Here is an 18,484-nt window from a genome sequence, read left to right as displayed (position 1 = left end):
ATCCACTGCTATGTCATTTTTTCATTGTGGGTACTGCCCTTAACTGCCTTTATTACCCACGGGTGGTTCACCTTTCTCTTCGAGTTCTCCATTTTGCCCTAAATTAACTTTTGCTCAGCATTATGTTTAAACAACCCATCATATTACCGTGACCGAGCATGTGATTTTTTTTAAACATTGGATGCTTCAATGTTCTGATTGGATTTTGCTGTTTCAAAGAAGAGCTGAGATCATCTGGAAAGGAGGTGGCAGCTGATTCACTGTTAATTTCCAAAATTAATTTGACTACTTGCAAAAAGAAATTATTTGCAACACTGTGAGAGCAGGGGTCTAGTCAAGTCGCTATTTTAAAAAGGCGGCACAGTTGTGATGGGTTGAATAGGGGCCTCTGATTTCAAAAGCAAAATGTGATCCAAGTGGTTTCCTCCCACAATCCAAAGAAGTGCAGGTTCGGTGATTTGGTCATGCTAATTAGCCCATAGTGTCCGGCGATGCACAGCTTCGCTGCATTAATCAGGGGTAAATGTTGAGGAATAGGTTTGATTGGAATACTCTTCGGAGGGTTGCTGTGGATTTGTTGGGCTGAAGGGCCTGTTTCCACAACATAGGGATTCAATGCTCTGAGTAATTTTGGGAATCTAACAGAATCCTGGTATGCAGAGGGTTCTCTGTTAGTTAAAATAGTATTGCACACTCAGCTTATGTTACCTTCTGAAGCAATTTGAGGTTGACTGCTCTGTAGAATTTTTCAGAACAGATGCTCTGGAACCAGTCAGGGATCATCTGATAATGTGATTGATTAATGAGCTTAAAATAAGTGACCCTTTTGGTAAGATTCAATGCAGCGTGATAGAATTTAGTTTTAGGGTGAGGAATTTGCTTCTTCAACTAGTATCCAAATTTAAAGGCAGTCACAAGGGTATGAAGCAGCAGTTAGCTAAACTGGAATGGGACTATAGTTCGAATGTTAAAGCAGAAGAATATATTCAGTTATTTTATAATTCTCAACAATATCTATTGACTTGTAAAAGAAATGCACAATGAACAGCAGTGCATAGGTGAGGGAATTATGAGGGACATCAAATTGAAAGAAAAGATGCACAAAACTGCAAAGATGATGGTAGACCAGAAGGTTTAAAAATTTCAAACTATCGAAGGATGAACAAAACAAAGATGGAAGATAATTTGTCCCTGTCAGAGAGACTGTTATAACATCTTTGCTCCCATTAATACCTTGCTTATTTCCCATCTTTAGGATGGTAGCAGTATCTTCTGGATTAGTAAGATAATTGGACAAATTAACCCACGAGTTACTCAGCCTAAAACAAGGAAGGGTTTAAAGGGATATGGGCCAAATGCTGGCAAATCAGATTAGATTAATTTAGAATATCTGGTCAGCATGGATAAATTGGACCAAAGGGCCTGTCTCCAATTTGTACATCTGAGTCTAACTGGCCATCTGTTTTTTGAGAATCATCATTTTCTTTCATTGTTGGTTGATGCTCCATACCCTTGCTTGGTGAAACCCTTTTAATCTCCCAAATTGTCGCACATGCTGTAATGAAGGTTGTTTAGCTCGGTTGGCTGGATTGCTGGTTTGCAATGCTGTGATGCCAACAGCGCAGGCTCAATTCCTGCATCAGCTGAGGCTCCATCTTTTCAAACTTGTCCCTCACCTGAGGTGCGGTGACCCTCAGGTTAAACCACCACTTTTTCTGTCATGACAGAGCAGCCCGACTGCCTTCCAGGGCTATGGTGACTTTACTTTTACTCAGTTACAAGTGATTAGAAATTTTATACTCTTTATTGTTTGGTGTATTTCCTTTTGGTGACTTTTGTTATGAAACCCAGTGACGGGGAAGGAAAATGTCTCATCATGAAAAATGTGGATAAAGTAGGATTGCAGGGAGGAGAAAATAAGGACTGCACATGCTGGAGATCAGAGTCAAGAATGTAGTGCTGGAAAACACAGCAGGTCAGGCAGCATCTGAAGAGCAGGAGAATTGACGTTTCGGGGAAAAGCCCTTCATCAGGAATGAGGTTTGTGGGTCGGGGCTGAGAGATAAATGGGAAGGGGTGAAGTTTGGGGAATGGTAGCTGGGAAATCAATAGGTTGATGAAAGTAAGGGAGAAGGTGATCAGTCAGAGTGGGGAGTGAGGGACGGGTCCTGAGGGAGGTGCCGAGTTGCTACAACAGGAAGTGCAAAACTTGTGTCCACACCACTCCAAGCACCTCCGTCCAAGGCCCCAATAGATCCTTCCACATCCATCAGAAATTTACCTGCACCTCTATCAATGTCATCTATTGCATCCTTTGCATCCGGTGTGGTCTCCTCAACATCGGATAGACGGGACGCCTTCTTGCGAATCATTTCAGAGAAGGTCTCTGGGTCACCCGCACCCAACCCCACTGCCCCGTGGCTGAACACTTCAACACCCCCATCTAATCCATCAAAGACATGCAGGTCCTGCGCCTCATCCACCTCCAAACCATTGCCAACCGACGCCTGGAGGAGGGATGCCTCATATTCTGCCTTGGGACCCTGAAACCACACGGGATAAATGTGGATTTCAACAGCTTCCTCATTTCCCCTTACCCCACATTATCGCAGTCCCAAGCCTCCAACTTGGCACCGCCCTCCAGACCTGTCCATAACTCCCCCTCTGACTTTTCACCTTCTCCCCAACTTTCCTCCACCTATCACTTTCCCAGCTACTGGACTCCAACCCCACCCCCTCCCATTTATCGCTCAGCCCCTCGACCCACAAGCCTCATTGCTGATGAAGGGCTCAGGCACAAAACATCGATTCTCCTGCTCCTCGGTTGCTGCCTGACCTACTGTGCTTTTCCAGCATTATATTCTCGACACTTGCCTTCATAGCAAAATGCTACGAGTTAACTGTCAGTTTCATAGATAATTGTGGAATTGATTTTGTTAAATTGAGAAATTTGGGCTACTCCACCAATGATAACAGCCCTTAAGGTGAACAGTTCTTACAGGAAAAATAGCACTTAAAGGTCACGATGCTAAATGGGACAAATGTTTGAGCAAATTTAAGAATTTGAGACCGGGCATCAATGAGGCACTGTGGGCCATCAGCAGCAGCAGAATTGTACTCCTCAATCTGTAGTCTCATGGTTTGTCATATCACACACTCAACCATTAGCATCAAACCAGGAGACCAGCCCTGGTTCAATGGAGAGTGCAGGAGGGCATCCCTGAAGCAGCATCAGGCGGACCTAAAAGTGAGTGCCAACCTGGTGAGACTATCAAACGGGACTACTTGTGCACCAAACAACATAAACAGCAAGTGATAGGCAGAACTAAGCGATCCCACAACCAGGGAATTAGATCTACATTCTGTAGTCCTGTCACATCCAGTCATGAATGATGGTGGAAAATCTTTTATTTAAAAAAAAGCTTGCTGCAGGAGAACACTCTCGTGTATCCCTATCATCAGTCATGGAAGAGCCCAACACATTAGTGCAAAAATTCAGGCTGAACCAATTGCAGAAATCTTCAGTCAGACGTAGATGATCCATTTTGGCATTCTCCAGCGGTCCCCAACATTGTAAATACCAGTCTTTAATTAATTTGATTCATTCCACACAATACCAAGGAACGGTTAGAAGCACTGGATACTGCAAAGATTATGGGCCTGACAATATTCTTGCATCAACCTGACAATATAGAAAATTACCCAGATATGTCCTGTACACAAAGCAGAACCAATCCAACCTGGCTATTTCCTGCCCTATTACCATCGCTCACCAGTAAAGTGATGGAAGAGGTCATCAACAATGCTAACAAGCAGCATCTGCTCAGCAATAACCTGCTCAGTGATGCAGAGTTTGGGCTCTGCCAGGGCCACGCAGCTCTTGACCTCATTACAGCCTTGGTTCAAACATGGACAAAAGAGCTGAATTCCAGAGGGGAGGTGAGGTGACAGGTCTTGTCTTCAGAGCCGCATTTGTGGCACCAAAGAGGCTGAGCAAAATTGGAATCATTGGTTATTGGGGGCAAATTATTGGGAAGGAGGAAGCTGGGTGTGGTTGTAGTAGGTCAGTCATTTCAGCTCCAGGACATCTCTGCAGGAGTTCCTCAGGGTACTGTCTGGTTCCACTAATCTTCAGCCATTTCATCAATGACCTTCCCTCCATTATAAAGTCAGAATGTGCACTCACTGCTGAACATCCCCAATGTTCAGCACTATTTGTAACTCTTCAGATACTGAAGCAAACTATGTTTAAATGCAGCAAGGGCTGATTAATATACAGGGTTGTGGCAAGAAATATTTGTACAACCCCAGTTAAAGACCATCTGCAATAAGAGACAATCTAACAACCATCCCTTGACATAAATTTCCATCACTGAATTTCCCTCTATTAAAACCCTGAGGGTTACCATTGACCAGAAACTCAACAGGACATACCACACCAACACAGAGTGGCTACCAGAGCAGGTCAGAGACTAGGAATACTGTGGCGAGCAACTCACCTCCAAAGTCTGTTTACTATCTCCAAGACACACGCCCAAATGGCGAAGGTACGCTTGCCACTTGGCTGGAATGGTGGGGTTCCAACAACACAAGAAGCTTGACATCATCCAGGACATGCTAGCTGTTTGATTGGTACGACATCCACATGCACTCACTCCCTCCACCGCTAATGCTCAGTAAGAGCAGTACTTACGATCTAAAGATGCATTGCAGAGATTCACCAAAAATCCTTCGGCAGCAACTTATAAACCTACAACCACTTAGATCTCAAAGGACAAGGCCAGCAGATCCATAGCAGTTTTGCTCATCTGGTAATCCCATAACAGGAATTAGTTGCATTTAAGACAGTATATAATTAACTAATAATTTGCAAAATTCAGTGTTACTAATTCAAATAAAGAACCTTCAGATAACGAGTGGACCATTGTGATATTTCTGCAGTGTTGCCCCCTTGCTGAAATAACATGCATATGTCTGGAACCTGCCTTATCTAACCCTTAAACATCTGTTTTCAACTTGTATCTGGCACAATAAATGTTAACAGATGATACTATAAAATCTAGACTAGAAATCCTAAATATCAATTTCCAAAATATTCAGTGATGGATTTTGAATTGATTATTTCACACCCCACTGCGAAAGAGTGCAATGGAGTGTTGAGACCAGACCTCTAATTCCTCACCTGATAACTGGGAATTTATGATAGTCAAGTGATATTTGAAGATCTGTACTTAACATGGAAAGATAAAAATCCGAAGCCCTAAATCAAATTGGTTAACTTAAACTGAACATACTCGAGGTGTATTACTATAAAATTTTCTCTTAAATTAGAGATTGATTTATGACATGAAGGGGCGGGGAAATACATTGTGTCAAGTGGATCAGAAGGTTTCAGTTATGATTTTCCCCAGGTCTTTACAGAATGTGGGGTGAGTCCCTACTTGAGGTCACAACATGATGTTTTGGTGTCATGAGCTCCAAGGTAGCAATGGTCAAACGCTTCACCACCCAGACAGTCTGAGTTGTAACAATTTACATGCCTTAAAATGGTGTCATGGTGGGAACAGGTTTGAAAAACCCTGACCTACTACATCTTTTAAATAATTGACATTGAGTTGTGTTGGAGTTTATATCAAATTCTTCATTATTTTTAATCCTTTTAGACTTGGAAGTATTGTGGTATCCTTTTATTCCATGACCTCCCACTCGTTTCAGGCCCTGTTTTAGTTTTGTAAAATGAGAGTCATGTTTATGCAAACCTTACTATGTGAACTGAATGTCACAGTTCAAACATTGAAAGAGTGAAAGATGGCAATTCTCTGGTTGCTCAGTGAGCTGCAGTCTTACATCTGCCTTGTCAAGTCTCTGCAGCCAGATCAGCAAAGATCAGAATCCCTGGGGCATTTCTGGAAAGTTCAGTAATACAGATGAAAGACTAAATGTTTCCCTCTTTGTCAAACATGCTGGTTGGTTGGAGATGAAGTCCTTATTCACCTGACTGATTAGTGTGTTTGGGAGGTTGGGTGTGAAGTGGTATAGTAAATCACAGTGGTGTGAATTTGGAATATTGATGTAATTCACGCTCTTCTATTTTCTTTGCCTCATTCCAAAAGATTTGTCAACAGACAATCAGAATTTAACTTTGCTTGTGAGTGTATCATCGAGGAACGTTTCTTTATTCTGTATCCCATGCTGCTGACATGCTCACCCTTTTTCAGAGGGTGGTTGGACAATTCGGAAGGTTGTGCTTGAGATTCTCCTCCTCTCCAAGTCAGAAAGAGAAATGGAGCTGGTGTTGGCGTTACTGAGCTCTGTTGCTATTTGAAGTTAACGAATCTTAGCAGAAGGAGTTGTGTTGAGCCAGAAAGTGTCGGGAGGTTGGATATAAATTGTTGCGTAGAATACTTGGAATTTTTGTTTAACATGTGTCAGTTTAATAGTCCTTTCAGGTTTTAGATTTTTATTTAGAATTGAAATTACAGATATCAAATATAATTCAGGGCTTAGTGCTGCATTTAGTGGCATGTTGGACAAGCTCAAAAGCATTTTGGATGATTTTAGCAATGGCAGGAAATCTGTGTTGATTTCTAATTTGAATTTCATCTTGATTCAGAGCTATTTAATTTCCCTTTTTTTTATCTTTTCTTTTAAAACTGCATTCAAAATGAAGTTTATTACGTTAATGCTTTTCTGCAGCTCCTTCGTAGATTCCCACAGAAAAGACAATTCCATCTCCCTCTTTTTTGCTTTGGGAGTAGTATTTTTGCAAGTTGACTGTTGGTATTTCTATCTGTAACTGGGTTGTTAATCTACCATTTTCTTCCTGTTCAGAGAAAAAGACATGGCATTGATGGAAGGATAACTCAATTGGGATTGTAACTGGATGAGCAACACAAATACTCTGACTGTATGAGCAGCTCAGCAGCTGGACATTCTGCAATGAATAACTGCCCAAAGCCTGAGAGGCACTTTTTGGGAGTGTCATGGAACAGTCTCTACATGCTTGGATGAATACTGCTCCAACAGCAAGGAAAAAGCTTGACATTGTCCTGAGCAAAGCAGCCCACTTGGTTGACATCCCACCCATTGACTTCTTTCTCAATGGCACACATTTGCAGCAGTGTGTACAATACATAAGATGCACTACAGCAACTAACCAAGGCTGTTTTGACAGCACCTTTCAAAGCTATGATCTGTGCCATCTTAAGACAATGGTAGCTACTGCTCCCTTACTAATGCTACCACCACCCAGTTCCCCTCAAAGCTGCATAACGTTTGACTTGGAATCAGATCATCAAACCTGTACCACATCCTGACTGCACTGTGGGTGTACCTACAAGAAGGCAGCATACCACCTCTTAATGGCAATTGGGAATGAGCAACAAATGATGGTTTCATTGGCAACCCTCTTATTCCTTGAAACCATCTTCAATAAAAGCAAGTAATGTAAATATATCCTGTGGTTACAGTGCAGCTGTGTATAAAACCTGCAGACACTGTGCTATGAACCTAACCTGTTTTAAAAGTATTCTTGCGAGAACGATACATTTAACTGAAAATTTATTCATTAATCAATCATGAGAAGGGAAATAGCTTTGTCATTTTGAAGCAATGTCATGGTATTTCATGATAATCCAATTGAATTGAAGATCTCATTGTCTTATACAATGTGATGTGAAAGTTTCGATATAATGGCCTTGATTATATGGTAGGCTGTACTACATTTCTGAATAAAATTCACCCAGAATTACTGGAATTATTGAAAAATCATGCAGAATTTTAAGTATGAATTATGTTTGTTGTGTGAATGTTGTAATATTGGAAAACCAATAGAAACTAGCACCCTCTCCCAGGGTGAATTCAAAACCAGTGGAACTATGTAATGATTGTGTTTATATAAATCTTTAAAGAGGTTGTTTAAAAAAAATGAAGATTTTCTTTTGTGATCCAGATAAGAAATTGACATGTTTTAGGAATATTTGACTTTTTTTCATGTTTGAAACATAAAAAGCAAGTGTTGTAGTAATCCGCTTGAGCCTGCACTGTCACTCAATATAATCATGGCTGATCATCCAAATGCAGACCTTGTTGCCACTTTCACCGCATAACATTTGATCTCTTTAGCTCTAAGAACTATATCTAACCATTAAAAATATTTAATGTTTTGTCCTGAAATACATTCTGTGTCAGACTATGTTGTGAGTCCCCCCCTATCTGGATGAAGAAATGTCTCCTTCTCTCCCTTCGGAATACCCTCATCTTATATCTTTTAGACCATACCCACTGGGTCACGCCTACCCCACCATGAAGGCCAACAGACCATTTGCCTTCACTGCCTGCTGCACCTGCATGCTCACTCTCAGGGACTGGTGGACAAAGACACCTTTAGTCGCACCTCCCCTTTTCCCATTATATTCAGAAAATTTCCCTTTCTGTTTTTGCACAAAAAAAATCACTCAACTTATCCAAATCACACTGAAGCATCTCTGTATCATCCTCACAGTCCATCCTCCTCACAGTTCACCCTTCCACCCAGCTTTGTGTCGTCCACAAGTAGAAGTTGTAATAGATCCCCCATCTAAATCATCCGTATATATTGGAAATAACTGGGTTTGAACCATTGATCTCTGTAGTACCTCACTGGTTACTGGCTGCCACTCAGAAAATTACCTGTTTGTCCCAGGTCTTTGTTTCCTGTCTGTCAACAAGCTCCTTGTCCATTGAAATACACTAACCCCAATCTCAAACCTGTTCTTTGGTCGGATCACCTGGTAGTTGCCTGTCGTGTTCCTGGTTGTGCAGTTGTCGGTTCACTTCCTTGAAGTAATCTGTTCTATTCTGAATGACAATGGCTCCTCCTTTATCTGCTGGTTTGATGGACAATGTTGTGATTGGTTTTGAGAGTATGGATGGCATTGCGTTGTGAACGGGTGATGGTTTGCTCTACATGGCAGGTACTCATGTGACTCAGCCAACGTTGTCTATCTTATACGTTGCAGGCAAGGATGCCCAGAGGCATGGTACATTGGGGAAACTGAGCAAAGGCTACGACAACGGATGAATGGGCACCACACAACAATCAACAGACAAGAGTGTTCCCTCCCAGTTGGGGAACACTTCAGTGGTCCAGGACATTCGACCTCGGACCCTCGGGTGACCATCCTCCAAGGCAGACTTCGGGACAGGCAGCAGCGAAAAATGGCTGAGCAGAGGCTGAAAGCTAAGTTCGGTACCCATAGGGAGGGCCTCAACCGGGACCTTGGGTTCTTGTCACATTATAGGTGACCACCATTGCACTATACACACACACAGATACTCCTACACACACACACACTCTCACAAAGCACTCCTATTGACACATGCACACGGACACACATATACACAGACACGCACACACACTCCCACACTCACACATGCACCCCCTCACAGACTTAAGACACTCTACACACACACAAAACCCCCAACCCCAGACAGACACACACACAGAGGCAGACAAAGACCCACATGAACACGTTTTTTGTGGGATGAAGTTGTCCTTGCAGGGTTACATTGTACTTTACTCAAAAACTGCAAGAATTCATGTAAACTCTGTTATCTCACTTTTTAGATTAGAATCAATCTAAACATCATAGCATAGACAGGGAACACAGGGGTGTAACACCTTCAACATACTGTCTACCTCTCACCATTGTTAACAGCTAATCTGAGAATGCAACTTTTTAAAAAATGGTTTTGTGATTTAAACATGAAAGAAGTGAAACTATCGTGATATTCTAACAGATGAAAGGCTGAACAGACAATCAATTTTTCAATGTATAATTTCAGTTACATCACATTGTAAATTTTTACTATAAATTCTGTGTGTTAGGATTGAGCACTCAACTACCACCTGATGAAGGAGGGACGCTCCGAAAGCTAGTGTGCTTCCAATTGAACTTGTTAGACTATAACCTGGTGTTGTGAGATTTGTAACTTTGTACACCCCAATCCAACACTGACATTTCCAAATCATTCCAAATTCTACTTTCCTTCTGCTTTGCCTGTATGTATTATTTAGCGAGAACAAGGTCATTGACCAGAACGATTAATACTGCCTGAGCTTTACAGTGCTTTCAGATATCGCGGAGCTGCAGTATTTTGTTTTGCACTCAGCCATTTATTGTTCTCACTTGTTCCTTTGTGATATATCACAAAATTAACTTGGATGGATGAATTTAGGATTCCCTTTACCAATGTTGGGACAAAAAATGTCAGTGTTTCAAGTGCTGATAAAGTAAAATAAACTGATAATTAGTAGAAAGGGTTTAGAGGGATATGGAACAAATGCTGGCAAATGGGACTAGATTAATCTAGGATATCTGGTCAGCATAGGCAAGTTGGACTGAAGGGTTTGATTGAGTGTTGTACAACTGTGACTTCATTCTCTCAATTATTCAAGCAGTTGAATATTTCGAGGAGGAAAAGGAGGATTTATGCAGAGAATGCACCTGAAATGATGATCGAGGTATATCAACCTCACATTATTTCAGTACCTTTTCCTCTGGGTTCTTCAATGACCAAACCTGTTTTGTTATCTGAATAACTATGTATCATGTGATTTGTTTTGCACAAAATATTTCGTTAGGATGTAGTGAACTGTTAAGAAGTGTTCATTTTTAAAATTTAGGCAGCTTGATTGTTAAGCAAGAAAATGTTGGCGTTTTACTCCCACTGATTCATTGTTCTACAAAAGATAACAAGCTTTTTATCTGTTCTGGGCACTGAATATATGGAAGTCAATTCTGAAGGAAAAAATCCTCATCGGTAATGTTCCCATATATGTGGAGTAATTGCTTCTGGTCACTCTTCAGGCTATAGAGGCGAGGAAATAAATGAGTTGGCCAAAGTTAGCAACATCATTTGGATGGACTGTACTCGTTGGGGAAACTTGCAGGATCTGTAGAAGAAACATGTGTTTCTGAGCATATGCAATAAACCTGAACATTGTTCTTTTTGATTAGATTAGATTACTTACAGTATGGAAACAGGCCCTTCGGCCCAAAAAGTTTACACCGACCCGCCGAAGCACAACCCACCCATACCCCTACATTTACCCCTTACCTTACACTACGGGCAATTTAGCATGGCCAATTCACCTGACTTGCACATCTTTGGACTGTGGGAGGAAACTGGAGCACCCGGAGGAAACCCACGCAGACACGGGGAGAATGTGCAAACTCCACACAGTCAGTCGCCTGAGGCGTGAATTGAACCCGGGTCTCTGGCGCTGTGAGGCAGCAGTGCGAACCACTGTGCCACCGTGCCGCCCACACGGTGGCACAGAGCTTGGGACCTGATCGGAGCAGCAATTAAGCTAGTATTGTTTTTTTTAATTTCCGAGCTTGCCAAATTATTGTTGGTAAATGTAGGTGACATTATCAAAGCACCTTTCATAGTCCCCAGCTAGAAATTTGGTCCTAGTTTTGTCAGTCCATCCATTCCAATGGATAAGAGGTATTTTAAATGTGAACACTCCATTTAAATATTTGAATTAATCACTGAAGTATTCACGTCCTCTTGGATTCTTAATTTCAAATTACTCAATGTGATTTTTTTGTCCTCCCTGAATTTGCAAAGCACTGGGCAGTTCTGGAATGTTCCAGATATTTACAATAGATGCATGTACACTATTGAAGGCAATCTGGTAGATTTGAATACCATTCGGGTAGTGAACAACATTACATAAATAACTTTATGAATTGCTTACTGCACAGCAACGCAAGCCAAGTACTATTGAAACCACAGATTGTCTCCCAAGGATTCCCAAATCTAAACAGTGCATTCCAGATATGCTCACTATCACCATCTGGGAGCAGTCTCCCAAAGTGCTCCCAGAATTTAGAAAGCACATACACTGCCCTCCAAAGCTAAATCTGCTGTCACAGGCTTCACTCTTATTGCATACAATGGCATTTATTGTCCAGTTCTTTAACGTGACAAATGATTTTACCAACAATTTATAAAATACTTTAAATTCTGAAGAAATGTGATGTCAGCCCTTTGTGGAAGTGAATGGAAAGTGTGATGTTTGTTTGACCTTTGGCTCTATGTATCAGACCGAACTGAACCTTTAACAAGATGTGGGATGTTTCCCACACACTTTGTTTAAAAAAGCAAAAATTATGCTCTGAGATTTAAGTGTTCAATCAGGTTTGATCAAAAAGCCTTCCAAAAATTGAGAGTTTGATTTCAGTCCCTTTAAAAAGACATGCTCTCGGCCTTCAATTTTGTGACATGTGATCATTCTTTGGTAAAGGTGGCTGTGTTCAACACTGCAGGATGTTGTACTGAAGTGCCTTATTGGGTAGATGAGCTTCATTACTGGTGTAACTTGGCTAATTTTGAGATGGAATGCTCCTTTGAGTTAAATCTTGTTTTTAAACTGAGGCGTGCTTGTGTAACGCAAGTGTCGACACTATGCTCATGTTTACAATGAACCTTTCACTTTTGCAGATTAGTAATTTTCCGATCTGTTTTGTAAATAAAGTTCACTATAGAAAGCACAGTGCTGGAGAACCGCAGGTCCAGCAGGATCTCTGAGGGGAAAAACTTTGTAAGTTCCAAGTCCAGTGACCCTTTGACCATTCAAAGAGTCAGTGAACTTCAAATGTAACATTTTTGTCTCTTCACAGATACCCTCAGAACTGCTGAGTTTCTCCAGCACTTTGTTTCTGAGGTTCAGATCTCCAGCACCTGCAGTTTATTGTTTTGTTATCAATCCTATGATTTAACTTGGAGAGCGAAAGGCAGCAACTGTGATCAACTCGGATAAATTCCCCAACCATGGTAAAAAAACACATATCTTTACACTTTGCAAAACATTACTGTAAATAAGAAATGCAATTAAGCTAAGTGCAAGAAGGCATACCACCTGCCGTGTCTCAAACTTGCTACTCATCTTTGAGGACTAATCTGTCAGAATTGTGTTTGGTCGCTTCCTTGGAGATCACAGTCCAGAAATGTCCCAGTTCCAATTCCTGGGCCGGGCCCGGGTACCACATTGCAGTGGGGTGGGGAGATTTGCGTCAGCCTGGAGTTTTTGTTAATAACAACATTGCAGGTTGAAGTTTACGGTTTTGACTAATATGGTATCATCAAACTTGGAGAAAATCCTTCCAAATGTATTGATTAACTGGACTGAGCTTGTTTACATGCAGTCCTGTTAGTAGTGCTCTAATATTCTAAGTTAAGAATCACACAACACCAGGTTATAGTCCAATAGGTTTAATTGGAAGCACACTAGCTTTCCAAGGGCCGCTCCTTCATCAGGTGATTGTGCAGTGTACAATTCAAAGGCACGCAATTTATAGCAAAAATTTACAGTGTGATGTAGCTGAAATTCTCCATGGAAAAATACCTTGATTGTCTGTTGAGTCTTTCATCTGTTCGAATCCCATGATAGTTTCACTTCTTTCATGTGTCAATCACCAAACCTGTTTTTCTAAGTTGCATTCCTGACACTGGCCCACCAAATCACTCATTGTATTAATCACTGCCCAGTCTCAACAAAGGAATGAAACTGGGTGGACCACATTACATCTACCAATGCACTGGAAAATGCAACCACAAAATTAGCCCTCTTGACCCTGCAACTTCCACCTCACTTTGGGCCAACAACAGCAGAAGAACTGTACTCCAACCCAATTTGAAATCTTATGGCCTGGAATATCCCCCACTCAACCATTAACATCAAGCTGGGGATCAACCCTGGCTCAATGAAGAATGCAGGAGGGCATGCCAAGAGCAATTCCAGGCATACCTAAAAATGAGGTGCCAACCTGGTGAAGCTAACCAGTGTGCATGCCACACAGCGCAAGCAACACCAAATAGAACTACGTGATCCGACAATAAATAGATCAGATCTGAGCTCTGCCACACCTCGTCATGAATAGTGATGGACAATTAAACAACTCACTGGAGGCAGCATCACACCCTTACTGATGGAGGAGCCTCACACATTCATGCAACAGATAAGACAACAGCATTTACAGCAATCTTCAGCCAGCAGTGCCAAGTGGATGAGCCTTCTCCATTGGTCCCTGACATCACAGATGTGAATCGAATTGGTTGAAAACTCATTTCATATCAGATCAAGTAGTGTAAAGGCTATGGGCCCTGCCAACATTGTGGCAATAAGACTGATGGCTGTGCTCCAGAACTTGCTACACACCAAGATAATTACTGCTCCAGCACTGGCACCTACCGACATTGTGGAACATTTCCCAGTGTTGTTCAACACAAAAACACAGGGCAGATCCAACTCAGCCAATTCCCCTCCATCAGTCCACACTCGCTCCACAGTGAAGTGTTGGAAGGTGTCATCAACAGTGCTGTCAAGCACATACTCAGCAACAACCTGCTCAGCGATGCCCAGTTAGGGTTCTGCCAGGGCCAATCAGCTCCTGAGCTTGTTACAGACTTCATTCACAAACTGACAAACAGCTGAATCCCAGAGGTGAGGGTGACAGCCCAGTCCCACTCCAAGACCACTATTTCGACTTCAGTGATATCACCGGACCTCACCACAGTCTCAGCTCATTTTTTGAAACTCTCATTCATTCCTTTTGTTAAGTCTAGATTTCATTATCTAAACCCATTCCTGGCCAGTATCCCACAAACACCCTCCCTATAATCTCCAGAGTATTGAAAACTCTACCGCCCAAGTGCTCACTTGTACCAGAACTTGCTGATTCATCAAAAGGCTCCCATTTATAAGCAACAGCAATTTACTTTCACACTCTTGTTTAATTCCTGGCTGTAATCGTTCCTATCTCCCTGCACCACACATCCTTTCATATCTCAATAACTCATTTTAGTTGAGACTCCCAATGAGGTGTTTATTTTTGAGTTCAGCTGTGTGACTGTTTCTATAGATTCCAAGGCAACATGGTCTGGAATTCCCACCCTCTAAGATCTGCTTGCTTCCTTTAAGGCGTTCCTGAAAAATAACTTATTTGGCAATGGTTTTGGTCACCGGACATAATATTCTCCATCTGTGGCCTTATGTCAAAAGTTTTCAATATTTTTGTGAAATTAAAAATATGTTGATTTGTACAGATGCCTTCTACTCTTCACTATCGCTGAGTGAATAATCTGTAATGTCTCTTACCCAACCATGTTGTGGGAGCACCTTCACCATACCAACTGCAGCAGTAGAAGTAAGTCAAACATCACCCTCTCCACAGGCAACAGGGCTTTGGCCTTGATCACTGGTATCTGTGGAATACACATGATGTTTCAGGGAGTGCAATTTGAATTATAGGGATTGGAAATGGTGCAGAATTTGACTGTGAGAAATGGAAGGAAAATCCACTCAGTTACTGGAAAAAAGAATTCTTGATTGTCAAAAATATTGTGGAAAAAAATAACCTGATAATGGAGCAGCATACGGTCAGGAGTTGGGCAGCAGTGGACAATCCATTTATGAAAAGGTCTGTGAACGTAATAGTAAAATACTAAACATGGCAAAAATACACTCATGTGAGACTGAAGAAGCCAGATAATGAACAAGTGGACATCAAGGAGCCCAGAGGTGAATCAGAGCGGTGTTCACTTTTATGATCCCACCGTCAGAGATGTCTAACACAGAAACAGACTCTTCAGTCCAACACATCTTTGCCAACCAGATATTCTAATCTAATCTATTCCCATTTGCAAGCACTTGGCCAACATCCCTCTGACCCCTTCCTATTCAAATGCTTCTTAAGTGTTACAATTTTAGTTACCCTTTAGGCTCCTTTTGAATTTTCCCCTCTCACCATAAACCTATGTCCTCTAGTTCTGGGCTCCACCACCCCAGGGTAAACACCTAGTCTATTTAGGAGAAAGTGAGGACTGCAGATGCTGGAGATCAGAGCTGAAACATGTGTTTCTGAAAAAGCGCAGCAGGTCAGGCAGCATCCAAGGAGCAGGAGAATCGATGTTTTGGGCATAAGCCCTTCTTCAGGAAACATCGATTCTCCTGCTCCTTGGATGCTGTCTGACCTGCTGCGCTTCTCCAACAACACATTTTTCAGCCCTCATCCTAATCCAACACCAGCACCTGCAAGTCAAGAGTGAGGGAGGAATGCAAAATATAAGAACCAAAGAACTAGGAACAGGAGAAGGCCATCCTTATCTTTGAGCTTGCTCTTCCATTCAATAAGATCATGGCTGATCATTTCATGGACGCAGAACCATTTACCCATGTTCTCACCGTATCCCTGAATTAATGATTTATTTTTAATAAAATCTACCTTAGCTTTAAATACGTTTCCTGAACTAGCATCAACTACTTCCCTGGGCAATGAATTCCATCGAGGTCAAGACGTTCCTTCTCAAATCAGTCCTAAATTTGCTGCCTCTAAACTTGATGTGATGCCCTCTTGTCCTGGCTTCACCTGCCAGTGGATGCGGTCTCCTCTACATTGGGGAGCAGACTTGACGTCTCCTAGCAGAGCGCTTTAGGGAACATCTGAGGTTCCCACCTGACTGTGTGGAGTTTGCACGTTCTCCCCGTGTCTGCGTGGGTTTCCTCCGGGTGCTCCGGTTTCCTCCCACAGTCCAAAGATGTGCAGGGTCAGGTGAATTGGCCATGCTAAATTGCCCGTAGTGTTAGGTAAGGGGTAAGTGTAGGGGAATTGGTGGGCTGCACTTCGGTGGGTCGGTGTGGACTTGTTGGGCCGAAAGGCCTGTTTCCACACTGTAATTCTAGTCTAGTCTAGTCTAATCTCCGGGACACCTGCACCAATCAACCACACCGCCCTGTGGCCCAATATTTCAACTTTTTCTCCCACTCTGCCGAGGACATGGAGGCCATGGGCCTCCTTCACCACCGCTCCCTCACCACCTGAAGCCTGGAGGAAGAACACCTCATCTTCTCCCTCGGAACACTTCAACCCCAGGGCATCAATGTGGACTTCAACAGTTTCCTCAGTTCCCCTTCCTCCACCTCACCCCAGTTCCAAACTTCCAGCTCAGCACTGTCCCCATGACTTGTCCTGACTTGTCCTACCTGCCTATCTTCTTTTCCACCTATCCACTCCACCCTTCCCCCCGACCTATCACCTTCATCCCCTCCCCACACATCTATTGTACTCTATGCTAATTTCTCCCCACCCCCATCCTCCTCTCACTTAGCTATCCATGCTTCAGGCAGTCTGCCTGTATTCCTGATGAAGGGCTTTTGCCCGAAACGTCGATTTTACTGCTCCTCGGATGCTGCCTGAACTGCTGTGCTCTTCCAGCACCACTAATCCAGAGTCTGGTTACCAGCATCTGCAGTCATTGTTTTTACCTCGTGGAAACATCCTCTCTACTTCTATTTTATCCATTCCACTCATTATTTTATATGTTTCCATTCTTCTGAATTCCAATGGATATAATCCCAATCGACTCAGTCTCTGTTAAGCCAACCCCCTCAACTCCGGAATCAACCATGTTAACCTCCTCTGCATTCCCTCTAGTGCCGGTACATCCTTTCTCAAGTAAGATGGCAGAAACTGCATGCGGTACTCCAGGTGTGGCCTCACCAGCTCCCAATACTGCTCGAACATAACCTTTGCTTTTAAACGCAATCCCTTCAGCAATGAAGGACAAAAATCCATTTGATTTCTTAATTGATTGTTGTACCTGGTGATCAACCCTCATGCAGAAAGCTCTTCCGGTGCCTCTGCATAGCAAATGATGCAACTTTTTAAAATTCAATTCATCATCTCTTTTTTAATGTTACTTCAACCAAACAGTATGACTTTACATTTATGAACATTATATTCCAAATGCCAGACCATTGCCCAGTCACTCAATGTATCTATGTTCCTCTGCAAAGTTTCACAGTCCTCCGCACACTTTGTTCTGCTACTTTTTTTAGTGTCATATTCAAACTTTGACACCCTACATGTGGTCCCCAACTCCAAATCATCTGTATCAATTGTATATAATTGCAGACCCAACACTGATCCCTGAGACACACTACTAGTCACTGATTGCCAGCCAGAATAGTACTCATTTATCCCCACAGTTTGCTTCCTGTTAGTCAACCAATCTTCTATCCATGCTAATACCCTACCTCTAACGCCATGCACCCTTATATTATGTAACAGCCTCTTGCACAGCACCTTGTTGAAGGACTTTTGGAAATCCGGGTACACCGCATCCACTGGGTCCCCGTTGTCCACCTTGCTCGAAACGTCTTCATAGAATTCCAAACGATTTGTGAAGCATGACCTGCCCTTCATGAACCCATGCTGTGTCTGTACAATGGTACAATTTCGATCGAGATTCCCTGCTATTTCTTCCTTGATAATAGACCCAAGCATCTTTCCCACTACAGAGAATAAGGTAACTGTTGGGTAATTCCCCATCTTTTGTCCACCTTTTTAAAACAGTGGTGTCACTTTTGCTGATTTACAATCTGCTGGGACTGCCACAGTGTCCAGTGAATTTTGGAAAATTACTGCCAGTGCAT

This window comes from Chiloscyllium punctatum, chromosome 33 (genome assembly GCF_047496795.1).
Source record: "Chiloscyllium punctatum isolate Juve2018m chromosome 33, sChiPun1.3, whole genome shotgun sequence".
Lineage (NCBI taxonomy): Eukaryota > Metazoa > Chordata > Chondrichthyes > Orectolobiformes > Hemiscylliidae > Chiloscyllium > Chiloscyllium punctatum.
This window is presented reverse-complemented; position numbering follows the sequence as displayed.